Consider the following 23,564-nt stretch of genomic DNA (forward strand, 5'->3'; position numbering starts at 1 on the left):
AATGTTTTATGTGAGTGCAGCCCTGTGTCTGATTGATTAACACTTTCTGTACTTGACATCACTGTAATTTATTTTACTCTGCCAAGGGGACAAGAAGAAATGTCTGTGGTGCTGAACTTCTTTTTTATATTATACACATAAGCTGAAGATTATAGACCCTGGTATTTCTATCACTACTGAGGTAAAATATAATAAGATTTCACAGTTGAGCACGACATACTGTATGTTGATAAACATGAAACCCCAACGACTTCTGGATTATCTCAGGCACTCCGTCGTCTGCAGTTATTCCAGTGAACTATACCTCGTCCATTCTTCCAACCTTACACATTCAGCAGTGAATGACTCGAACACGAGTGGAGACCAACACAATAGGTTATCCCAAAACACATCCAACATTTTAACAGAGAATATGTAAGTATGCCCATTCTGAGTCAAGATGTCTGAGGTTGTGTGAGTATGTCCAGTCGTACAATAATAATCCAGCACTTCTCCAAAAAAAACATTTTTTCTTGTGGTCAGTGAAATATAACTTGAGAAATCAAATATATAATTAATTCAAACATTGGATTTAAATATCTCGAATTCCTTAGTGACCTGCGAAAATGTGAGTTCAATGGTATTGACGCTGGTATTTGCTTGATAGTTGCAGCTTGAAAACATTAGCTTTGAGCAGAGTGAACAGATGAGGAGGTACTGTAAAGAAATTGCACATAGTAAAGATTAAAATGCTGCTGCGTTGATCTCATTAAGTCTAAATCCTACCTGCACTGCTGTCAGTAGGAGGGTAATGTATGGAACTGTTAAATAACCTGAAAGTAGACACAAATGTTGATGAAAGAAGACTTTGAAAAAAAAGTCAATTCAGAATTGCATTACAGAGAAATTGATCAAGCTGATGAAGATGAATGTGATGAAGATCCCATTAATTCTGAAGATTAATATGCAAGTCAGTGTGGGTGGATTTTTCCTTTAAGAGTCTCACAGTGACAACTTCATTTACATTTTAGACAATGTCTGGATTTCAATCTACAGATTCTCTGTTCTCATTTGTTTTCCTCATTTACTTGCATATCCACGTCGAAGTGGTAGTGATGCACATAAGCATAGGACAAGCACAAGGACGTATGGATGGCGGAATATGGGGATTTGCTTGCTTTTTGTAAGAACAATGTTTAGCCATGGAGGATATGAGTGCATTTGGTGTCCTCATTATCCTCATGGCAATCCTCATTATTGCTCCAGGTCCAGGTACTCTACTCTGCCAGCCTCCTTTCTTGTGGCTTTTGTTGTGTTATTTCATTACAGAAGTATGAGTGTGAGAAACACCTTGCTACATCTGATTTGACTGGTTACAGTAAATTATTAGTTGAGAGAAGATTAGACACAGGTAGGGCAAAGCGATGCAATGGCTTCCACTTTATGCGCTCTAAATCAGCTGGTGTTGCTGGGTTGAAATGCTTGTTAAAATGGAGTTAACTGCTATGTTTCTCGTCTAGTTTTAATTAGCTTAAATAGAACAAGAACCTAATATAACATTGCCTCAAATGTTAAAGACACTCAAACATTTTTATAAAGAAAAAATTGGATATATTGGGATAGTTTGGAAAACTGAATAGCTCGTGGCTCCTAGTCCTGACTTCTTTATTAGACTAATATGTATTATATTTCACCATTTTCCATTTAGTGTGCGGTTTGTTACAGCCAGTATCTCAAAGAGAGTAGTGTCACTTTTTACTTCAAGCTCTGTTCAAAATGCATTAAATGCGGCTTCAATGGACAAACGATCATTTCATGCAAGTCTGAGGAGACGGAAAACTATACAACCAGGATCTTATTTCTAGTACTATTTCTAGTATTGTGTTTAAATAATATCGAATTTTAGCTTTTTTTTTAGAGGAGCACTTAAGATTTCTTCCTATTGCATCATTAACAAATAATGTCACTGTCTCGGATCCGTTGTTATAGTTCCCAGAATGTTCAACAAAGCACATCTTACAGCAGCACAGTCCTCAGTAAGATGTGCTGTTTGGTCTCTTGTAAGAGGAAAGGATTGTAAGCATGAGGACTGGCAGCTTGTTATGCACCGCACTAAACTGCTGAAATAACTCCAGGAACTAGAAGCTCATTAGATACAATGCATTCAGCTGAATTGCCAAGATGATAATTATTTCACAATGATCATAAAATATTCTCAGACCACCTCAGTCTCCTGAATGACCCCCTGCTGGATATTTGGATTTGGCTGAAAGGGCAATCACAAGGCAATGTTGGGACAGGTCATTAGATGTCCTCGACAAACTCCTTCAGGGAACGATCCTCCTTTTTTGTCTGCTTTTTTTTCCTCATTGTTCTCTACTGTGACACATCAATGACCGTGTTACCGGCATCTGGCTGTTTTGCAACAGATGATACAGAAGAATAGAGGTTACTGTTTCACAGGCAACAGAACAGAGCCTACAAGTGTTCAGTAAAAATGTGTTTGGTGCGTCAACACACTCCTCACACCTTCTTTGTGTCAGTTTCACACAAAGCTCAGCACCCAGCTGAATCCCGCCAGGTCCTAATGCTTTTATTTTACAGCAGAAGGTCAGTGGTGTCAGCAAAGAAGAATAGCACAGATGTTAGGAGAGTTATAACTCTCAAAAGGAGAACAGAGAAAGCTGTCTTATTGTTTTGTCTGCTGACTAGAGACTAGCGAGTCTAAAAGCAGGGTAAGAAATGACCTGCAAAGTATTATTTATGCAGTCAAGTCAAAAGCAATGCAAGGAGTATGACTGTGGAAATGACATGAGGCCAGAGTTCATAATTAAAGCCACCACCAGTCTCTTTTTCTGCATCCCATTGTCTGCTAGATTATTTGCAGGCTATGATAATCAGGCTTCAAATAAAAAAAGGTAATTTTCTGTTGATAATGTTATCTTCTGTCCTGTCAGCTTGTGTCTCAGTTTTCATTATGTTACCGTCATCTGCTGTATCCTCTGTGAAATTAGTTCTCACTCGGTTTTAACCTGCTGTTCTATTTGTACTGATGAAATTGTCCTACATTTTCAAAACAGGTCTTCCAAGTGGATTGAATAATTCATTCCATAGCTGTAGATCAAAATATCCTTACGCTGACAAAGCCAAAATGTTCTGCATGTGAACGCAGGTACATGTTTGGAGAAGCTAAGTGCCTCACTATACTGGCCTAAATATCAGACTGCTAATTTGTCCCGCTGTGGATATGAATAGAAGAAGGATTACTTGGCTTGAAAGGTTACAGAGAATGAAGATTCATATAAGTAGCAAAATATCAATATGGATGTTAAATTCCACTAAATGGCTAATTCATCATTGATTTTATCCTCCTCTTCAGACTGGATTAGTTTTGCACAGGGTGTGGGAATGTGTTTAGAGATTAAAGTGATTAGTTTTTTTTTTATGTTCTTGTGTATCTGTTAGAGTTTAATCTAGTCTAAAGCTTTCATGCATCACTATCAGGATCTATGTTAACAATCCCAGGTAATACATGTCTCCTCTGAATCTCGGTAAAGCCATCCTTAAAAATATTCCTGTTTGCCGTAACCCGGCCGACCCTGTCAATTTAGGACCGACTCAAATTTTTTTTTTTGCTTTAAGTCCGACCGACTTGCCGGTTGTAAATTTGCGTTAAGACCGACCAATTTTTTTTTTTTACTCTTCAAACAACTAATACAAATTCTATTGTCCGAAAATCTATTGCACGAATCGATTGGACCAACCAACACAAGTTTCGAAAACGAAAATAGGAAATTGATTTAAACGGCCTTCTCTCGGAGCACGTCCAGGTTTTTTTTTTTTTTTTTTGGAACGCGTCGCACAGCAACTGCAGCTTCGGACACACACGCATACTGTAACAGCAAATAACACTTCTGCACAATGTTTCTCTTTTTACAACAGAAATGTGAATGGTGTGTTCGACCGAAGGCACGGGTTGAAGACACAGTCAGTGATGTCACGATATGCTAATTTGTTTAAATTCATACCTACGTAATCACCATCACCAAAATTGTACTTTTTTTTTTTTTTTTACACTAAAGAGGTTTTACAGTTATTTACAGCTATTTTACAGTTATTCTGGAGTGGAAACACTCCAGGAAGCATTCATTTGCTGTTACCTTCTGCCAAAACTGAACCAAAGTAGCTTTTTGAATTTTGAAGCTAAATGGCAGGATGACATATAGTAGATTTTTACATTGTCAGCACCACAAACTAAAGTTCCCAGAACACACAACGGCTTACAAACATTGCCTCTTCACACTACAATCCCCAGAATGCATTGCAGTTTACGCGTTGACAATAACCAGACTATTAATCACACACACCTGCACGTATATTTACAGACTACGAATGCTGTGATGTGTTTTCGCTTTTGAAATTCCGAAGCCTTTTTTCCCCATCTATGTTATACTGGTTTTGAATATTTGCCTGCTGATCTATTGTGTGATATATACGTGTTTGTTTTGCATAGTGTTTTCTGTTTGTTCATCGCTTGACGCTTGCCTGTGTTTTGACTTTGACTTTGCCTGACGATTTGAATCGCTCTTCCTTGACCTTTATTAAAATTGGAGAACCGCATTTGCATCCATCTTGACTCACAGTTTGTGAAATACACTTTCTTGTCAAAGAAGCAATAACTCTGTGAATGTTAGGGAAGATATTGAGTCCCTTGTATAGTTACAGCCTCTATACATGTTATGGTCATGTGACCTTCTACTGATCAAGCACAACCTCTGCAGCCTCAAACCCTACAACAAGCTTCAACAATTATTCGATTTCTATTATTTCTTATTTCTTTTCACTTCTTATTTTTAATTTAGTTATTAGCAACATTACTTTAGTGTCATGTCTAGAATACTTATACTGTCATAATAGTATTTATAACTCTCATGCAGACAAAAACGTCTTTTATTTTTTCCCAGAGATGGGAAACGATGGGCATGCCTTCTCTTCCGGAGTCTCCAGGGATTCATGAGAATGTTGTCTGATTAGAAAAGCATGCAGCACGGTCAAACCTACAGTCTCTTTCTGTAGAGTTGTAGAAATGTTAGATCTGTAGAGCCTCTGTTTGAGTTTCTCTAGCTCAGGTCACTTTCAAGCTCGGCCAGGTCACGGATGCAGCTTGTGGGTCAGCGCACCATTTCACTCCCCGTGTGCAGGAGCATCTCGCTGTGCCTTAAGTAACAAATAAAGGCCACCATTGTTGCCTCCCTCTTTGGCTGCTGGATTCCAGGGCTCGAGAGAGGAAATCTATCCATAGCACTAACAAAAGCGAAGCCACATACCTCTGAAGAAATCAGCCTGGGATCCTGGGAAAGTTCCTACCCATCTTAGGGATTTTTAAAAAAAAAATTTTTTTATTGGAACACGATGCCAGATCACATCGTGTTCATCTACTGTGCCCTGCCTCTGCGTGTGGGAAATGACGCTCCAAACGGCGTGACCATTCAGTCTGTTACGTTCCCGCTGAGAGTCTTAACAGTAGCACAACACAGGGGAGCTGTGATTTCCCACAACACAAAAAGAGTTTTAAAGAGTGTCTTTACTCCAGTGCCAGAGAACTATTACTATTCTGAGAGTGGTCGTGGGTGTCAACAAGACATACGATCTTCAAAAAAAAAAAAGAGGATAATAAAGAGTTCTTAGCTGTTCCTCTCTAAGGGGAACAGGGAAACCCTCCACTGCATGGTTCTATATTACATTTAAAGTTTCAACAAAAACAAATAACCTTTCACACCCTTTAAATTTTAAGTAGTACTCAACTACGTTCCTTTTTGCTGGAGTAGATGTACTCTTACATCATTTAACCTTTAACATGAATCTGTTACCCAAATTTGTGGATATAGTGTTCCTTTAAAATGATTTCAGGTAAATAAATGGACATTAATAAGAGTTTACCCAAGATATCAGTGTTGCTGAGTGTTTCTCCTCTCCGGACCTACCTGATCCTTACTGATGCCCTACTTCAGTTTGGTGTTTTATCACTTGGAGGCTGATCACTGCTGCTGCGTATGTTTCTGCATGGACAGCCTAGAGATACATGTGACTACTGTGGATAGTGTCGGTTGGACACCATGGATGTAGCTTTGTACTGTTTGCTGTTGTCACTGTCAGATTTGTGCTCAGGTCTCCATCATCGAACGCTTGGTGGCTTTGGCAAAAAGCCACCAAGCTAAGTTGCTCAAAGGCTCCTAGTTATACAATTGCAGTTGACTAAATAGTGCACAGTTGTAGAAGGGAAATTTTTATGATCACACTCTTTAGTGTCACACTTTTTTTATTTTATTTTTTTTTGTCACACATCCTTTTGTTGAGTCTGGATCTTGCCACTGACACCTCTGGCTTGCTCATATAGCACTGGATATCAGGGATAAACAAGAATATAAATTTCAGACTTATTTTTTTTTATTTTCCTGTATATTTCTTTTATAAGCACTATCCAAATCAAATTGAATTGAGTTGAACTAAATTCACGTGCGCAATGTTTAGTTTATTTAAAGCCAGGCCTGCTGGCTTTTTCTCTTTGGTGAGGTTTGTTTATGTTGCATGAGAACACAGCAATCACACCCACATGCAGACCAGAGCAACCAGTGACTCTGACCGAAGCGGTCTCTCTCTGGTGACAGTCAAAGTCTACCATTGTTTGACTGCAGCAAGAGAAGCAGTTCCACCCCGACTCAATCCAACTGCTCAAAGGGAACCAAGCATGCTGTGTATTTAGAGTTGTAACAACTGTAACATTTACCTGTAGATTCCAGCTGATAAAGTGAGCTGTGAGATGGAAACAGCCAAAGCACAGAGCTGTTATTCTGCAGTAATTCAATGCTGCTGATAAACAAAACATCAATATTGTATATGATACGCAGAAAGTTTTATACTAGTGTGCAGTTCTCTGTGCTTGGGTGAATTTATTTTTCAATTCGTAGTTCAGAATGGTTTTGGAAATTAGTTTTCTGCTTGTGGTTTCAGCTTTACGCAACCCTCAGGACACACATTTTAGTTTTTGGTTTGTTTAATTATGTGCAATGAGATAACAAAGCAAAACAAATAGCAAACAAGGCAAACATATCAAATTTCTATTTGGATTTTGTTTTAAGGCAAGGCAAACCTTTTTGGGTAAATGGTACCTGAAGATATGAGGTAAGATAGTTTAATGACTTTTTTAGTGGTGATAGATATTGTTTTCTTTGTTGTTATAACTAGCATCTGGCTCTTATTTATGCAAGCGAAAATCGTATTTATTTTCCTTCTGGCCATATAAGCAGACAAAACCGTCCCACAATTGCAGATTTATATATACATTTTTTAAAGAGCAGTTAATGTTAACATTAGAGTGAGTTTTATTTTCATACTGTAACTCCATCTGAAATGCAAGACTGTTCTGTTTCAAATGGAGTGGCACAGCCGCTACTCACATCTCATCCTAATGTTAAGCATTATCTAGCCTTTGTATAGGTTGGCTTGTATGGTTTCTAATGAATCTGCACCCAATTCACACATTATTGTGGATTTAGATTTGAAGCAGTTTTGGAACAGATCATGGCTCCTCCAGTTGTTGTTGCTGCTCATGCCGTCGCACAGCGCTGAAAAGCAGACAACCAGCAATTAGCAGCGAGGAAACAATGCACTGTAGAACTTCTCACAGTGAAGCACGTTATTTCAGGGCTGCAGAGAAAGGCCCATATTCACGCTCAGTCAGTAAGACTTTGTTTATTTGGAGATCATTATTTAGCGTGGCATCATGTCTCATGCCTATGCTGTAATTAGCGTAGGCAGCCGACGGTGACAGCTTCTCTCTTTTTCTCTCTCTGTGCTTTGTCTGCAACATTAGACAGAACTTTTGCTCAAGGCTTTCACTGTGTAGTGAGAATCACTTTAACATTTGCACCTATTTCAATTCTTGATTTATATTTTGAATCTTAGATTGGGATTAATCTGACTGCCACAGTTTGCCTGCAGCTTTATGCCACCTTTAATCTTTGTGAGTGATCTGAGACCAATAGAACAATATGACATTCAAGATTACCTTTTTATTTCCTTTCTTCAAAAACATTCTTCATGCCTGTCCTCTGGCTAGGGCCCGCTGTCTCTTTGAATAGCCTTCAAATCTCCCGGCAATCAACCACTTGCTTTGAAGTGACAAAGGAGCCGTACTGTAGATGTTGTTAGCACAAGCGTACAGAATAGCAAAAACAGCAGGTTTTCTAAAACTGTCTGGAGTCAGGTTTAACGGCATTGGAACACCAATCAGCAATATCATTATAACCACTTAAGTGACAAATGAAGTGAATAACATTGATTATCTTGTTACAGTGACACCTGTTGAGAGGTGATATATTAGGCAACAGTCAGTTCTCAAAGTTGTGCTTGAAGCAGGTAAAATGAGCAAGCATTAGGATCTGATAGACTGGCGAAGGCCAAAATGTGTTGATTAGATGATTTAGAGCATCTCCATAATGGCAGATTTTGTGGGCTGATCCCAGTATGCAGTGGTTAGTCCCTAATGAAAGTCATCCCAGGAAGGACAACCATGTAGTCCGATCCCACAGAAGAGCTACTCTAGAACAAGTTAATGCTGGCAATTACTGAAAGGTGTTAGAGCACATAGTGCATCACAGCTTGCTGTGTATGGAGTCAGAGTTCCCATGCTGATCCTTGTTCTTCACTGAAAGTGCCTACAATTGGCATGTAAGCATCAGAACTGGATAATGGAGCAATGACGGAAGGTGGCCTGGTCTGATGAATCACATTTTACATCATGCGGACAATGGGGTGTGTGCGCATCACTTACACTCGAAATGTCCCTTCCCCAGGATTGACTATGGGAAGAAGGCAAGTTTGCAGAGGCGCTGGGCACTGTGGTGCTCTGGGAAATGTTCTGATGGGAAACTTTGGGTCCTGACATAAATGTTTCTCTGATCACCCACCTAAATATTGTTGTAAACCACATGCACCTGTTCATGGCAAATTCCTAAGCTGCTTTCACTGTGCTATACTTCATCAGTGTTAGGTCAGTTGTATCTGTTAGTGTAATGCCTCAGTTTCACACCAAATGTAGTGGTTTAAAACCCCCTTGCCTCCAGAGTAACATGTAACTGTTCAGCCTGTGCTGTTATTAGTTCCCCTAACAGCAGCTCACTGTGGCAGAAACAGAGGATCAGTCATGTGTAAGGACATCCAGGCCTTTTAATCCACATTCACACACGCCATGTAAGCCAGAAGGCCTCCCAGGCTGCGTCCTGGCTGTTGGAGGTAAGAGGATATGAGTTTGGATACACTCATGACAGGTGGCTGTCCCTCGTCTGAACCGCATGGTTCAGCTGCAGGGCGACATGTTCGTCAACTCCCCTCCTTCCCAAAAGCACACAGCTCAGTTTTTAATTTCCACTTCAGTTCTCTGGCACCGTTTCCACAAGCCACAGTCCATCTCACCAGGCCGAATTCCCCAGACATAAGTGGAGTCACGTTTCCACACAGCCATTTAGCCACACCTGAACAAGTGCGCTCACAGTCTTGGCTGTTTAGCATTTAAAAGGGACAATATCCTGGATTACATCTGACATACATGATATACTTAAGTAATATAAGCTGAAAGAAATGAAATGGAAAATGATGATTATTTAAAATGATAATATGTTTCTAAATGACGAATAATTGTGATAGAGGTATTCATCAAAATCATGATTATTGTTTTAGTAATCGCTAAGAAAACCACGAAATTATGTTATGTAGTTAATAAAAGTTTATGTTATCTTTCTTTGATAAAATTCAATTAGAAGCACACTATATATCAACAGATAAGTGCAATATTTGTCATCTGTCTTTTTTAAACTCTATGTAGATTATAGCTTTTCCCTTGATGAAAAATACATTTGAAGTATTATCTCACATCACAAACACTAGTGCACACAAAAGAGGGAATCAAAACACACGATATGGCAACCCAAATAAAGTATGTAAGCAAGCAATTGTCTAGAATGTTTTTGTAGCGTTAAGATTTCCCTTTACTGCATTAAACTTGTTTCAGGATGACAATACCACTGTGCACAAAGTAAGCTCTATAACGACACAGCTTGCCAAGGTTAAAGTGAAAGAACTTCCTTTCACGTTTCATTATCACTGGTGTTCTGACCAATTAGTGAGCCAGTTTATGATTCTCAGCCTGTGTATCAAAGTGGCATTTTTTAATACACACTATGTGTCATATTACAGACTTGCTAGCATACAGTTGTGTTGCTTTTTGAAGAAGAAGAAGAAGGAGAAAAAGAAGCTTTGTACTTACTTAACATATCATGATATTCACCACATCTCAGAAAAGCATATAATGACATAAATGGTTATTATATTGACATTGTGTTTTTCAGCTGTCCAGCCCTGAGGTGAGGATTTTTCACCTCTTCTTCTGGGATTTTGTCACCGTTAATCACTAGATGGCAGTATATACACATTACTTTTACAAAAATGTATGGATACAGTAAGCATACTGTGTGTGCATCAAGTTAATTATAAATGTAAATATAAAGTTAAAAATAGTTTAGAATTTATAACTCGAAATATCCACTCAGCAGAAGTGAAACAATGGCAGAGCTACACTGTAAAACTAAAGGGAAATGGATGTCGTTTGCAGGTTTTGTCTGTAAGTATATGTGTCTATAGCACACAGTAGACGGGGGATAATTGAACAGCGAAGCATTTGTGTTTGTCGGTTTAGCTCTGTGCTCATAACATGTAGGATGTGGCGAGTATGCCCGAAAAGGACGGCACTTCCTTCACTGCTCACCCAATATATATGTAAATATTGATAAATCTGGCATGCTGCTTTACGCATAATCTTTGTGTGATTTCAAATCCAGTACAATGGGGTTCAGTCTCAAAACAGCAAAAATGAGGTAAGCTCCGCAATCCTGGCACGCCTGGCAGTTTGCAGCAAAATCTGTGCTCCTGGTTCCTCAGAGCAGATCGTTTCTCCTGAGAGTCATTCAGTGAGAATCATGCGCTTTACTCAGCACAGCTAATCAGATCCCAGGAGGCGGTTATCATACGCCGGCAAAACACTGCCAAGATGCCATTCTCGTCCCTGATGCCACAAGTAAGGCCAGTGTAAACATTCTTGGCTCTTTCCAAGTGTTTTTTTTTTTAATTCGTAGAATGTCTACATCTTGTATGATTCTGGTCATTGGAAAAGGAGCACATTACATTTAGAGCTGTAATAATCCTTTTTTTATGCAATATTTTGTCTAGACCAGTAGATCTAGTAACATACCACAGAGGCAACTCTTTGAAAGCTTCTTTTATGTGCCATGTTATGTGTAAACGCCAGAGGCATGAAGGTGGGGTTGCTTTAAGACAAGCCATGTCTTCTCTTCACATGAAAGCTAGGTGTTCTGTCAAGTCAGGCTTACAAACCTCAGGAGATCGCATCAGAAAATATCCTCTCTCTCTCTATCTCACTCCCTCTCACTCTCTCTCTTTACTCTTTCACTCTCACTCTCTCTCACTTTCTCTCTCTCTTTCTCTCTCTCAGACACACTCTCTCTCTCTCTTTCTCTCTTGCTCTTTCACTCGCTCTCTCACACACTCTCTCTCTCTCACACTCTCTCTCTCTCGCTCTCACACACACTCTCACTCTCTCTCTCGGTCTCTCTCTCTCTCTTTCTCTCACACTCTCTCTCTCTCTCACACTCTCTCCCCTATATATAATGTTTAATTAAGCAAACTGTCGAAATGTGCATTCAAAAAAATTGTGGTCTGGACAGGTGTTAACATGTGGACATGTATCATGTTTCAAAGGGAAAAAAAAAAATAAAACTATTACCACGGAGAAGCAAGAGGCAGGATGCAAAGTGGTTAAAGTCAATGTATGTTCTATTTCAAGCAGGTCCAGAGCAGAGGTCAGAGCGCAGGGAGGCAACATTAATTCAGGATCATTTAGATTCAACAAAACAAGCAGGGTAAAAACCAGCAACCACAGAAGCTGAGATCAAGGCTCAGACAAAAGGCAGCAGAAGGTTATTCACAAAAAAACAAAAAAACAAAAAAAAAAAAACAGGAACAACAAAGCAGAAATAACCAAAATAATCAACTTGACACATGGAACAGATAAACAAATTAACATCATTAAACAGTGATAGGACAGGAGCGAAGACAGGAGCAGAACAAAATGAACACAGCAGTTTATTTTATGATGCATTGCAATACATTTGTTGAGACTGGATGTTAATGTATCTGAATCTATGAATTCATCCCTTAATTCTGGCACACATGCACTCTATTTGTCATGACTTCTAAAATAAATCATTCAGCCAGTTAGTACGGTTAGAACAATAAGTCCCTTTAGCATCCTCATGTGGATGTATCGGGATAAATCATTTGCTGCTACTAGTCCAGATCATGATTTCACTTCAGTAACATCTTTACCATTACATTACATAAATGACTATTAATATTGGTTGTAATTTAGAGTTGTTAGTGCAGACTGAAACGCTGCTCTACACCTACTCCTTCACGCAATTATCTAGTTAGCCAGCAGTTAAAGGCATGAAATTATGCAGATACATGCCAGCAGCTTCAGGTAATGTTCACCCATCGGCATGGGGAAAACTGTGAACTCGCTGGTTTTGACTGTGATTGTTGGTGCAAAACAGACTGACTGCTTTGTGTATTTCTACTCGGCTGCTAATCCCTGGGGATGTTCACACAGAAGAGTTTAGTTAGAATGGTGAAATAACCAAAAAATATCCAGCGAGTAACAGTTTTGCAGAAGGAAGTGTCTTGTTGAGAGAGTTCATTGGAGAATTACAGAGCTGACAGAACAGCTACAGTGATTTGGATAAACACTGTACATATGCAGTTAGCAGAAAAGCATCACGGGATGGACAACACATCAGACCATAAGGTGGATGGGCTACACCAGCAGAATGCCACTTCAGGTTCTGCCCCTGTCAGCCAAGAAAGCTGAGGCAGTATTGGGCACAGGCTCTGATGAAGTCTAATGAATCTTGATCTTTGCTGAGGCACACCGTAGATTGGATTCGTATTTAGCACCCACAGCATGAGTCCATAGCCCCAACCTCAGTGGTTAAGGTGTTGTGCTACTTATCAGAAGGTAGAGATTTCGAATTCCAGGACCAACAATCTACCACTCCTGGGCCCCTGAGCCAGGCCCTTAACCCTTAATTGTCCTGCTGTATAAATTAGATAAATGTAAGTCGCCTAATGCCATAAATGAAAATGGAACACCTGCAAACCAGAGGCTCTTCTTGAATGGGATGAGGTAGCTCAGCAGTTAAGGTGTTGGACTACTGATAGAAAGGTCTCAAGTTTTAATCTCAGGTCCACCGAGCTACTACAGCTTGATCACTTCCCTCTGATCAAGGCCCGTAACTCTCAATTGCTCAAATTAATAAACTGAAATAAAAATGTGAAAAAATCTGAAATGTAAAGTGGAGATTTTCTTGGTTTTGATGGCATCCTTTGAGGCTGTTAATACCAATCAGTCATCGACTGGTGCTGACCATGTGCATTCACTGCTAGCTACAACATACTGTACAGTGTTCCTAATAAAGTGTTTGGTGAGTGTAATGTGAAATTTAGTATAACAAAGGGATGATGATTGAATTATTGATTGAAAGCTAATTCGTTAGATTATTTTACATAGACCCTTAACATTCACTTATATGACTCATGAAACAAGTCTTTCAATTTTTTAAATCATTTTAAATGTCGAGACAAAGCTTTGCATTTTCCAAATCAGTTTCACTTGAATTAACTATACCGCTTTCCATTTTTATTGAACATTCTCATTTCTTTGAGGCAGTAAAGCGTGTTTATCAGAACAAAAGAACAGCTTCTTATTCTGACCCGGTAAATGACCCGAAACTAATAAAAGAAAATGACAGAGAAAGCACAATAGAGAAATGTACCAAAAAAAATAAATGCGACAGAATGCCTGTGGAATGTCTTGCATGAAGCAAGAGTCTGTGAGGGGGTACATTATTCTTCAGTTGAAATGACTTCAATCAGTAGGCGTAACATTTCATCTCTGGGTGTGAAATAGCTTCTCACTGATCTTTAAGACAGACTCGCACTGTATTAATTCCTTCTTTTAAACCGAAAACCATTCATTCGAGCAGTTTGCCTCATCACCGCAGACTCCAACAAAGATGTGTTGTAAGTCCCAGTTGTTTAATACGCTGGGGATCTGCTGAGCATGTGTGGAGTGTGTACTGATTTCCCACCATACAGAGACCCGATTATGAGAAGCTGGCCGGGGAGAACCCACACCACTAGTTTTATCTCTGCTGTCAAACTTTATTAGATCTTTTTCCCTGCGAAAAATGCTCTGACTAGACAGTACCTAAGGACTGTAGAATATAGCCATGTGAATCTGTAGAATATAGCTACGTGAGTGTAGGTAGCGCTTTTCTGCTTCAAGGGGTGGAAAACCTAGTTTTTAAATGAAAACATGCCTTGAAAATAAACCACAACCATAAAAAAGATGAAAATTCAGCATGTGAGTGCGAGTCGCTTACTTACGGTGTCCCAGCAATTCTCTTCCTCCTTCTTCACTTCATGTGTTCGTGATCAGTTTTACATTCTCAGGATAATCTCACCCGTAGACTCGCACATAACGTCTCCTAACGTTAATCATAAACACTATGTTGCTAACACAGGAGGTCCAGAAGACACCTTGGCTTTGCAGTGTACAACTAGAGAAGAGGAATGAGATCTACAGTCCTGCTCACCATTATTGTCACCCATGAAGTTTATGTACATATTGTCTTTCTGTCTGCTGTCTTTTGCGTCTGGTTTTTCTTAAGGTTTATTTCTCATGTCAAGGTTTCTCCTTGACACTGTAGCCTTGGTCTTGTTCATGAGGTTTCTAAATATAAATCCACACCGGTTTTTTGTTTAATTCACAATTATCAGGATAGAGAATGTATTATTTAGCAGCATCAGCAGCGTGTGAAGAACCTGAGAGACCTGATCGTCACATGGGAATAGCATAGCAGTCGAGGACATTGCAGCAACTTTAAGGGTCATGAGTTCACATTTAAAGCAAATATATGCCAAACACTGCAAGATGTAAGAAGGTAAAATTAAAGCTTGCTATATGCAAATGAAACATTATTTACAGATTTCAACCGATTTTATTGTCTATCCCAGCAGCGACGACAGATGTGCTTTATTCATATCAGGATAGGGCTGGAGGAAGAATGCGCTTCGATGTTTTTGGGAACATCAGCATCGTAGATTGAGACGACCCGCATGCCTTTTTGTGACATAGTTTGACTTCTTGTTGTTGAAAGCTCTATAGAAAAGAAATTGAACTGATTCATAATCTTACATTTAAAACTGCATTTAATTCTGTTCCAAGAAAACAAATGAAAATAAATTGTGATATTGTCTCTCTAACAGAGCCAGCTAAGCTAACAAGAACAACCATGATGCTCGGCATAACATTTTCTCCATTAGTCTTGTGCGCCAAGATAGTTCATGTGACGGGAAGCTAAAGCTAGGCAATTTGATCTTAGAATATTTATATCATGATACAGATAGCATAGGTGTCACATTTTATAACTTCTATGACAATTACAGAATTAAGATAAGAAGCTGATACAAGGATAAAATGTTCTACTGATTTTTTAGTTTTTTTCATGTATTCAACATATCAAATACAGTAGATTTTTCTTTATTTACACAATAAACACTCTTGAACTCTCTAATCACAATAGCCACTCTGAAGAACACCATGTTAGAATATTCAGTCAATATTCATATTGACCCTGTGGCTGCACAATTTTTATTCTAACCAAGCAGCAGCACTGGATTCCACTTTAATCAATTAGTCTTGGTCTTCAAGCCAGTGATGACTTATTAGTCGAGCTCCAACTTGGTTGGAATGAAACGCTCCAGATAAGATTGGACATGTCTGTTGAAGATAAATCTGTGGTGCTGAAAAATAGATAAAAGAAAAGTGTTAGTGTAAGTGTTAGTTTGGATCACTTCGAGTTTTAAGGCAGTTTAAAGGCATTTTCAGGGTATCTTACCAAACGTAGCATTTTGAAAAGCGAGTGTCAGGAATGATCCGTCCGACGGCAGGTCTCTTGAGTTGAGAAGTGGGACGGAGATTAAAAATAGATGTTCCCCAATTCCTTTCCAATTCTGAGACGGAAAAGACATTGCAACTCCATTTTAAACCCATTTATTCATCTACCTGAGGTTTGTACCTTTGTGCTGACCAGTGTGATCATGATTAGGCAGAACAAAAGTGTTGTATGTTGTTCTGTCTCTAAGGAGCGAGGGCTTGCTAATGGGATTACGGTGAAATTCTGGATAATGTGTGTAACCTGAAAGGCCCGTCGTACTTCTCCATTTTACGTCGCACCAGCTGTTTAAACAGGAAGAAAAATCCAATCGGCCTCACTAATGTGTTTAAGGGTGCTTGCGAGTGTGTGTCTTTGTATGTTTGTGTAAATCTCTTTTTTAGCCCATTGTTAATTTTGTGAAATTGAACTCAAGTATGCCTTGAGGTTTTCTGCCTATTGCACTGGGATTAACCTAGTCCCATAAGCAGCAGCTTCCATCGTCCCCCCCACCCAACAACAATACGGCACAGGGATACTGCCCCCGGTTAAAGAGAGGAATTGCAATGAAATGAGTCAGTAGCATTAATGTTTTGTTTAGTTTTCTGCCAATTTGCAAGGGGATTTTTTTTCAGATCTACTCAAGTAATTCTGCTTAACCACAGTCAGTTGAAGTACTCCATGTAGACTTGGTTACACATTTTTGTGGTCATAGGGCAGGTGTCAGAGGACATACAGTATAACACAGTTCATTTATGATTTATGTCTGTAAATATTTGTCCTCGGTGAACCAGTTAACGTTATAGTTTCTGTTCAAAGAGCAAATGATCCACACAGACTCAACAACAAAGACAGATATTATGAAACACAGAAGCGAAACATCAGAGGCGCTGCAGAAGAAAAAAACATCAACTTAATTTCATTAACAATTTACATCTGCCGTTTCATCCGAACGTCACTTGCATATAATTCGAAACAGATCTGAAGACTGTGGCATAGACCTGTATTACCCTACTACCTGCTGGGGGAGCTGTCCGTCACTGACACTGTATCCACAGGCCATCTTACATCTGCATCTGATCTTCTGCGGTTTAAAAGAGCTTTGCCAGATGTGCTTGTACGTGTGGTCACACTGATCAAGCTGCTGAAAGGAAAAAAGGTTCCAGACAAAAAGAGTTTCTCAGTTTATTTTCATCCCATCTGTGCACACTTGGAGTGTGGTGAAATATAAGAACAACAACACAAGCCCAAAAAACCTGAACCAGGTGGCAAAGAAAGTGCAAATAACAATTAAAATTCATGTCAGAGCAGTCGGACCCGAGGCTCATTAACAATTACTGTAAGCGTTTTAAATGAACGGTTGGTGTAATTATAATTAATGACCGATTATAGCTCCACTTAACTGGTAATTATAGGTCCACTTCCAAATCACTCTCTAGGGTTAGAGCATGTCACTCATATTGAAAGGAAATATTTAGCTAGTACACCTATTCTACTACAACCACAGTATCCAGTTGTTTTTTCTAGTTCTTGCTATAATCCATTACGTTCAGTTCTGGCCAGAATAGAAAAATGTGTGGAATATAAAGACAACTGAATTTCAATGAAGTGTAACGAAGCAGCAGTACTCCAGTCTCTTACATACTAATCACTTTGCTGGTCTAGCGATTAACGCTTGGCTCTCTCACGGATGCCGTAACTCTAAAGCACAGCGAGATCATGTGAAGTAGAAAGGTATAAGTCACAATTTTAAAGGTTTGTTTTGACCAGAGTTGCCAAAAAAACAGGCAATCTGAGCTAAGGTTTTTTTTTTTTTAACAACATTCATACGACAAACACATTAATAATGTATAACCGCATCTTGATTTATTAAAAGCCGACAACTCCTTTATCATCTTTATACACAGCAGTTCCCCAATGTAACGTACAAATATAGACCTTTTAACAAAGTAAAAAAAATTCCTAATGAGCAAGCCAGAGGCTGCAGTGGCGATGAGAAACTCCCTCATGAGACAACACGAAGAAGGAAGAGTCACTGATAGGAAGCAGAGTCAAAAGGCAGTGTGTGTGTCTTCACACTGTATGTCTTCAAAGTGCATATGTCTTCACACTGTATGTGTCTTTACAATGTATGTGTCTTCACAGTGTATGCATGTGTCTTCGCAGTGTGTGTAAGTGTCTTCGCAGTGTATGTGTGTGTCTTCGCAGTGTGTGAATGCGTCTTCACAGTGTATATGTCTTCAGACTGTATGTCTTCACAGTGACCCTTCACGGTGTGTGTGTCTTCATGAGTCACACCAAATCAAGTTCACAAAAAAAAAAAAAAAACACTAAGCAAATTTTTAAAAAGGCTGCAGCAACAGCAAGAGTTTAGATGCTCAGGGGCAAGTCCACAGTATCCATTTAAAATTATCCAACGAAGAATAGATAAGCCTGATTTGAGGGAGTGCAGTCTGAGAGATATTCATGTGGTAGCATGTCGCAAGTGCAGAAAACTCCAAGTCACCTAAGGCAAGATGATTCGCAGGGCAAGAGAAGCAGGAGTGTGTCAGGATCAGCCAGATAATATCTTCATGTGTCATTATAGTAGAGAATCTTTAAATAGTAAAATACTTAGCCAAAAAAATTGTCGGGTCATTTTAAGCCATTCTCCACTTTCCAAGACCATTACGTTCACTACACATGATAACACCGAGGGAATTCATTTACATTACCATTTTATATTTACTATTAATATGTCACGTTTTTGGAACATTTTCTGCCACCATTGATTATCTCACTTATTATCTTCTTCTTATGTCTGGTTCTTTATAATGGGTCCAAATCATCATCAATAATTAAAAAAATGATATATAAATAAATAAATCTCACATGTCAGCTGACTGAACTCATAGACGATGCTTTTAATGTTTGCCATCTTCTCATTTATACTGTATGATGGTATTTTTGTCCTTTTTTATTTTTCCTTTTTAAATATTATTGCAATTTCCAGCAAAAAACATCATGCATGTCGTATCATGGTGTTCATTTTTGTGTCAATTGTCTCTCATAAATTGCTTTTACCAGAATCAGAATTCTTTATTAATCCTCATGGGGAAATTGCTTAAATTTATGATATATAATATTACATTTGACAGGAAAGGAAAGAAAAACGATTCCTTCTCTAGTCGTCATCTTCTGTCCGTGGTTATTGTGGGCTAGTGCTCGATTTTAAAAGACACACAGGTCATTTGTATAATGTGAATGGGACTCATAGAAATGACCTGTGTGTCTTTTAAATGTGAAAAAATATGAAATTGACAAAATTTGGACATAGCGGAAACCTCCTATGTCCAAATTTTGTCAATTTCATATTTTTTCACATATCGATGCTATTGGTCAGTCCCCACGTGGGTCTGTTATTTTTACAAGTTATTAACCAAGCTAAAGTCTTGAAAATAGCTTGAGCGCAAATCTCTTAACTCCATTGGACACTTCAACTGTCTGAGAAATCTCGTAACTCCACCTCTTGTAACTCAAGATTAAGAGTCACATCAGCTTATCGTGTTTTGTATTGCATCACTTATAGCTCTTAAACCTTTAAAATAGAGTTTAGGAAGATGTACAGTATGTAACTACAGTCATTAGCTTTGGTTAACTATTGAAGCCTTGTATCATGTCAAAAGGCTCAACGTGACTGCAGACTTTATTGAACACTGCTGGCAGCAGCGACGTCTGTGTCCGTACCATTCTTATCAATGACAGCATAATCTCGTATCTCCCTGCTCCCAAGTCATAAAGCTTGTATCTATGATAAAACGTGACTTTGGGAAAATGTTGTGTTAATGGCGGTACACAACAGTATGATAGCAATATAAGGTATAATAACTTTAACAATACAATGTTTAATAACTCAAAAAAAATACGGCGTTTTTTTTATTTCCTGAAAAATAATGGTTTTGGAGATACGAGGATTCCGCCCGACAGCGACGATATATCAGAGGTGGGAGTAAGTCACACATGTGCAAGTCACAAGTAAGTCTCAAGTTATGAATGTCAAGTCAAAGACAGGTCGAGTCTTTTTTTTATATTTGCCAAGCAATTCTCAAGTCTCAAATTTGCAACTTAAGTCTGACTCGAGTCAAGTCCAGTCCCCCATCCCTGAGTCATTTAACTCATGTCCGAGTCAAGTCGAGTCTTTTTTAAATATTTGTCAAGCCATTCTCAAGTCTCAAATTAAGTCTGACTCGAGTCAAGTCATATGTATATATCAGAGATGGGGGACTCGAGTCATATATATATATATATATATATATATATCTGTATATATATATATATATATATATATACAGATAACATTCCTGGAGTAAATATTAACATAAAGTGTGGATGTGATGCCCCTTAGTGCTTTATTGTAGCTGATAAAACTGCATATCGCTGTATATTGTGTGTGTGGTATTGGGGCGAACTCAACTGGAGTTTAATGTCCAGCATCAGTTGTTCCTTGCTCTTTCTGAGCATAGAGCTGTTTCCTTTAAAGAATGTTAAGGGACAAAAGCTTTCTCTTCACTGTAGTATCCTACTCTGTCTAAATGATACACATCGCTTCATATCGCTCAGACAGTTTCATAGCAACCGATTTAGAGTGCATGTGTCTGTCTGTGTGATGGATCTCGGAGCTGGCTTATTGTTCGAGCTTTGAAAAGCAGATCGGCATTAACGTGACCCGGGTATGACACAATACTCAGGTGGACGCATAATAGCAGCAGAAGGCAGGAGTTTGTGAGTGTAATGCACAGAATTTCTCTCCTGGGTGTTGTAGCACAGGGAGAAGGGCAGGTAATTAAAAGTGCATTGGAGCAATAGGGCGCTGTAGTGAACCCTATTAAAGTGTTTTATTATTCAGTGGAGACTTTATATTCAGCGTAGACTCAGGCCAGACATCCAGATGACAATTAGTTAGCATATCACACACAATTATCCAATTACTGTATAGTGACCGCCTCATGCTAGTAGCGTCAGTAACAAACTTATGCAACTGCAAAATGTAGAAGTCCTTTAGATATTATTTCAGAGATAATAAATGCTTTTTCTTTTACAGAGGAGGCTTTTGTTAATGCTACCCTGACGGATCATGAATCCGACCTGTCCGAGGTCACAAAATCAAAGAACAGGTCAGAGATGCATCTCTCTCTCTCTCTCTCTCTCTCTCTCTCTCTCTCGTCCGTTTTTGAAGTCTCACTGAGAAACATGTTGCATGTCAAAAAGATCTCTCATTTGGTATAAAGGCTGAATCAGACATATCATTATTTATTGCGCTAGCAGATTCCACAGTTATTTTGGGAAGCTGATCTTACTTTAGTAATGCCGTATCTGACATCTGAGAGAATGTTGTATTACACATCAGCGTTATATAAGCTCAAGCTGGCTGTGTTGGTGACCAAGCAGATCTTAAGCAGGGTGACTGCCTTTTGACCACCACATACAGTACCACGTTATTGAGATTAATGTATTAGATCTGCACGTAAAGACATTTTAAAGCTTTGGTGGCATTGTATTGCTCCTGGTTACACGACACCAAATGAATGTATATGACAGTGCATTAAGCATAAGAAAGGGTTTATATGTAAGGTGCATAAGAAAATGCATTATTTCCCTTTTTGAGTCTGGTTCCTATCAGAGTTTCTTCCTCATAACATCTCAGGGAGTTTTTCTTTGCCACAATCGTCTCACGCTTATTAGGGATGAATGCAAATAAATCAAAAAAGAAGTCTAATATTAAATCCTGAACTTTTCGTTGTTATATACTGTTAAGCTACTCGGAGACAATGACCATTGTAAAAATCCTTATACAAATAAAAAAAAAAAATTGAATGTTTGCTATAAACATAGAGACTCCTTAATTGTATCACCATTTCATTTTCACAAGAACGCTATAATTAAATAATAAATCATTAAATCATTACATGCAGCATTATAATAATGAACGATCAAAAGAAATACGGCCCAGTAAACATGCGGCTAATTAAATTACTTTGTACGGAGACGGTAGTCTCTTGGAACGTGATTCTTACTAAAGTTTTAAACACAGAGACGACTCCTGCCAAGCCATTCCCGAAGATTATTGGAGGCAACATTTCATTTATTTACTGCTGAAAAATCCTGACGTTTAATTTCCCTTCTGTGTCTGCAGGAGGACGAGCCACAGAAGACAAAAACAAAATCATAGTGGCATCTTTAAATCATATGTAGCGGGTATTTATAGATCTCAGCCCTTTGTATCTCCTTGAAGTGAGTCGGTGTGAGCAGCTTTCTGGATTCATTCATTTACACTTAGCATTTACGCGTGCGTGTGTGTGTGTGTGTGTGTGTGTGTGTCTGTCTGAGCTATCTCACGGTAACACCAGATCTTTTTACATTTGCTGATTCTGCTTGACAAATGAAGCTCAGGATGTCATTCGCTTTTGGGAAATTATTAATGCAGGTTTTTTTCTTTCTGTTTTTCTTTTGCCAACTTAATAGGAGGGCCGTTTTATTGTTTACTTTAAAAACTTTATTGTTAAGTTTTTTTTTGTTTGTTTTTTTGTTTTTAAGGGGAATTCATTTTTTTTTTTTATTAAACACCAAACCTTTCTTTTTACAAACCTTTAACAGTACACAATTGCTTTGTATGTAGAATTGTTAGTATGAGCCGTATTTCATTTATGTGGTCATTACGATCGGCTGCAATACAGTAAACGAGCCATCTGACTTTTGGACAATGACCTGTCGTGCCCTTTCTCTCCATAAAGCTGCTGTAATGTGGCAGCACTTGTCTCAGAAAGCACTTGTGTGGGAAGAAAAATGAGAGGCCTGTGAGCCAGACATGCTAATCCAACAGGGCCATAGACCAAATGCCCTCATTCTCTCTCTCTCTCTCTCTCTCTCTCTCTCTCTCTCTCAAGCATTCCATCAAGTTTTCCGTTCCACTCAGAAGGAATCGTGCCCTATCCCTATCACTCGCTTTTCTGTCGTCATTATCAGATCTTCTTTCAATCATAGAAACATAAGCAGTAAAAAAAAAAAAAAAAAAAAGCAGAACTTTAGTAACTTTCTATGCCAACACAGTACATGAAAGAACTGAATTTACAAATCCTGGATGTTTGCCTTTTAGGTCAGTACATTTCTCTGCCCCCCAGTGATCCTGGCATTCACAGGAAATGTCTTGCAGTGAAATAGGGATCAGTGGAGAGGAAAGCAGGGTCTAGGCTGTTCACAGATCCACGGCATGTCACAAGATCCAGTCTTTCATCACAGACCGTTCTGCATCACCAGCCCCTAAAAATGCTGACCCTTTACTTCCCCACACCTGCCTCTATTCATAGCCTGCAACTGCTATTAAAATGAAAAGAGGAGTCCAGTGTAAGAGTTGGCTGTTATTCAGATCAGACGCCTGACAATAACAAATGCTGTTTCTCCTCTCTGTGACGGATAGAAGGG

At 38.8% G+C, this 23,564-nt stretch overlaps 1 protein-coding gene across 5 annotated transcripts in view; it reads left to right on the forward strand.

Annotated features, from left to right (window-relative positions):
* Window positions 1–23,564, forward strand: part of mid2 (midline 2) — a 113,829-nt gene that overhangs the window by 4,159 nt on the left and 86,106 nt on the right. Inside the window, exon 2 of one of the 5 annotated variants that reach the window (XM_060884653.1) lies at window positions 21,187–21,259. The exons of 2 other annotated variants lie outside the window; for them this stretch is intronic. The gene's annotated coding sequence lies outside the window, so the exon portion shown is untranslated. Of the gene's footprint in view, window positions 1–21,186; window positions 21,260–22,359; window positions 22,377–23,564 lie in introns of those variants that run through there. 2 more of the 5 variants (XM_060884656.1, XM_060884654.1) reach the window with 2 other exon arrangements.

The sequence above is a fragment of the Tachysurus vachellii genome, chromosome 13 (assembly GCF_030014155.1).
Source record: "Tachysurus vachellii isolate PV-2020 chromosome 13, HZAU_Pvac_v1, whole genome shotgun sequence".
In the NCBI taxonomy this organism is placed as follows: domain Eukaryota; kingdom Metazoa; phylum Chordata; class Actinopteri; order Siluriformes; family Bagridae; genus Tachysurus; species Tachysurus vachellii.